The sequence below is a fragment of the Carica papaya genome, chromosome 9 (genome assembly GCF_054855325.1).
Source record: "Carica papaya isolate Zhongbai chromosome 9, ASM5485532v1, whole genome shotgun sequence".
In the NCBI taxonomy this organism is placed as follows: Eukaryota; Viridiplantae; Streptophyta; class Magnoliopsida; order Brassicales; family Caricaceae; genus Carica; species Carica papaya.
The window spans coordinates 23,049,458-23,053,339 of NC_142317.1; positions in this window are offsets into that span (position 1 = coordinate 23,049,458).

Below are 3,882 nucleotides of genomic sequence, written 5' to 3' on the forward strand. Positions count from 1 at the left end.
GAAGGAAAAAGAGGCGTGTAGGGCTCCCCTTCTTCGCCACAAAAAGGGAGTTGTGACATCCCAGGTGCCAATTAAGGCAAATGGGTATCAGATACAGATTTAAAATAACAAGTGCACGATAATATTTATGCAGCGAAATCAAACCTTAACAAATCCCTTATAAATATACATAATGTTCAAAATACAAACATCAGTGAGGCCAGAAGTGGCAATAAAATACAAAACATAGGGGCTACTTTTTTCACTATGCTACTGAAATTTATCAGAGTGTGGGTATAGTCATGCACTCAGACTTGTGGATTCACGGGATCCTCATAGACTTCCAAGGGTATGTCTAACTGTGATTTCCCATTTTCTTCCTCATCTCGAGGGGAGGGAGGATGGAGAGAGTGAGTAACAAATGCTCAGTAAGGAAAACAATATTAAATTAATATCGTAAGATTTCAAAAGTTTATTATTTCATCTTACCATTTAGCTTCCTCGTTTACCTAGCTAATCATTATGAAAAATAATTTATTTGAATTTCAAAATAGCACATTAGCACATAAAATCAAATATACATATATCATGCCAAATAATAGAGAAAATCAAATAAATCATGAAATGCACAAATATTTCATGTCATGCTTCGCGAAATCATTACAAAGTTCCATTTCTAAGGGTAGATACAGATTTTCAACTGCCCAAGTCGAATGACCAGATCAGATATAGTTACAGCAATCTGCTCAGACCCACTTCCGGCTGGCTAAACCATGGTACGATGTATGATCATAGTCGTACCAACTATAGTAGTCCTAACAGATATCTATGTCACGACATTACTTAGGCATGGGTTACCCCTACAGATAGTGTGATACCATTTTTGTCAGAAGGCATGTCATCATCCACTAGGAGCAGTTCTCTTATGTCTTTCCAAACAAGATAGGGGAGAGGAAAACAGATACCCCGAAGGGTAAGGAAAACAGATACTTCTAAGAGATAAAAAGTCTAACGAGACACTTGATGCAATATGTATGTCAATACATATATACTTTGGACCATACAAGCTTCATTCCACTTTTCTCTTTTTCTTTTCTTTTTACTTTTTCTATTACGGACAACATATTACATATATTACATGCAAATTCATCAAGTGCTCACTGTGCGCACGTCCCGTGCATGCGGAGGGGATGTGCACGCTGTGTGCACGCCTCGTGCATGCTGGCGTGCAGATTGGATGTGCGCGCTGTGTGCATGCCCTGCGGCCACTGTGCGCGCATGTATGCGCGCACAGTGCTCAGTACCCACGTGAGCAAATTGCTTTTCTGGTGATTTTTCCTGCAAGCAGGTTTTCTCCCGTTTCACTATTTTTTAATTTTTTTCTAAATTTTTTCTTTGAAATAAAATAAAATAATTTAAAATATTTTAAGATAAAATAAAAATAAAAATAATAAAATAAATAAAATGAAATTAGATTAAGATCATGAATCTCAAAAAATGTTAAACATTGTAAATTAATTTAAGTTTAAAGCAGCCAACAGCCCAAATAAATAGAGTTTTCAAATCATTTTAGCACAGTGATAGGCGGAGTGTTACATCCCTCCCACCTAAAAAAATTTGGTTCCTAAATTTGTCTCGAATAAGTCTTGATACTTTTTCCTCATTTCATCCTCCAACTCTCATGTCCCTTCTTTTGAGGTGTGATGCTATCAACGTACCTTTAGCATGAGAATCATCTTGTTACGTAAGACCTCATTAGTTCGCCGAAGAATTTTCACATGAACCTCCTAATAGGTCATATTGGCCTGTAACTGTACCTCATCACGAGGAATAACATGAGAAAGATCAGGGTGGTATTTCTTGAGCATCGAGACATGAAAGACATCATGTAAACCCATAAACTCCCTGGATAAGGTGAGGCGATAAGCCACGGGTCCAATGCACTCGACAATCGAAAAAGGTCCCATATAACAAGAGCTCAATTTCCATCTCTTCCCAAACCGCATCTTGCCTTTGTAGGGGTAGACTTTTAGGAAAACTTGATCTCCTATGGTAAACTCTAAGGGTTACCTACGATTATCAACATAGCTCTTTTACCTTCTTTGGGCAGTTGCAAAATTCTTGCAGATGATTGCGATCTTCTCTATGGTCTCCTGAATGAAGTCTAGTCCTAAGTGGTGCTGGTTCCTGACTTGACTCCAGCAAGTAGGGGAACGACAAAGCCTTCTATATAAAGCTTCATATAGGGCCATACCATGCTAGAATGATAACTGTTATTATAAGCAAATTCATAAAGAGGAAGATACTTATACCAGTGATCACAAAAGTCGAGAACGCAAGCACATAACATGTCTTCCAATGTCTGGATCGTACGCTCAGACTGACCATCCGTCTGGGCATGATAAGCAATGCTGAAGTATAACCCAAACTCTAAAGCTTTTTGGAAGCTGTCCCAAAAGTGAGCGGTGAACCGGGGGTTGCGGTCGGATACAATGGATAAGGGAACTCCATGAAGTCGAATAATCTCATCTACATATAGGCAGGCTAACTTACTAGTGGAGCCCGTGGTTCGAATAAGCAAGAAATTGGAAGTCTTGGTCAGCCTATACCACGTACTCTAATGCGTCTTTCAAGACTAGATAGGATAAGGGAAAACAGATACCCCGAAGGGTAAGGAGAAAAGATACCCCTCAGAGATAAAAATCTTAAGGAGACACTTGATATAATATGCATGTCAAATACAGATATACTTCAGACAATACAGGTTTCATTCCACTTTTCTCTTCTTTTTTTCCATTTTACTTTTGCTATTACAGACTACATATTACATATATTACATGCAAATTCATCAAGTGTCTGTAATTCACAAGCATGCTTGAAAACCAGAATAATTCGACTCATTTGAACACAAAGGCATACAAAAGAGGAAAAATATTAATCAGATTAAATTTTCTTATCTAAAAAGACTCCTTAAGATGTAGAAAGTAATACTAGATTCTTTGTCGAAACTTTAATGTTTTTTTCTTCACCGTTTTCCTTCCTTTCTCTTCTTCTCTCATTATTTTACTATCTCTCTTTCTCTATCTCTCTAAACCTTTAAAAAATGGAACAAATGGAAGTGTGGAGAGGAAAAGAAGGGGAAGGGCAATTTATAGAATTTTAGAATAGTTGGATTCGTTCCAAATGGCAAAATTAAAGAGAGGAGAAAAAGATTTTTGGCAAGAAAAATGAGGGAGGAAAATTTCTTCCACCGGCTGCGGTGGCGCACCGCCCAAGGTAGTGACACTGCAGGCTAGTCTATAGGTGCACAGGCCTGCTGTTTCGTGCGCAGGCCAACTTAGTGCAGGCCCCAGGCGTAAAGGGCCTGTCCGCGCAGGACTGCTGCACAGAATGCTCACGCATAGTGTGCGGCACTAGTTCGTGCGCGAAGTGATGCGTGAATGACCCGCTTGTGCGCGACAGGACACACGCGAAGGTCCTGACTCCATCCTGTGCGCACGGATGGGAATTGTGCATTGTGCGCATGTCTTGTGTGTGCTGGCATGCGGATGGGTCGTGCATGTTGTGCGCATGCTCTATGGCTACTATACAAGCATGTTCGCGAGCACAGTGCCCAGCACCCATACTGACAAACTACTTTCTCGCGGGATTTTTTTCGCAAGCATGTTTTCTTCCGTTTCCTAATTGTTTTCTAAATTTTCTCTTTGAAATAAAATAAAATAATTTAAAATATTTTAAGATAAAATAAAAATAAAAATAGATCAATATCACGAATCTTGAGAAATGTTAAATAGCATAAATTAATTTAAGTTAAAAGCAGCCAACGAACCAAATAAATAAAGTTTTCAGATCATTTTAGCATAGTGATAGGCAGGGTGTTACGTTCGTTCTATGGGATGGAGA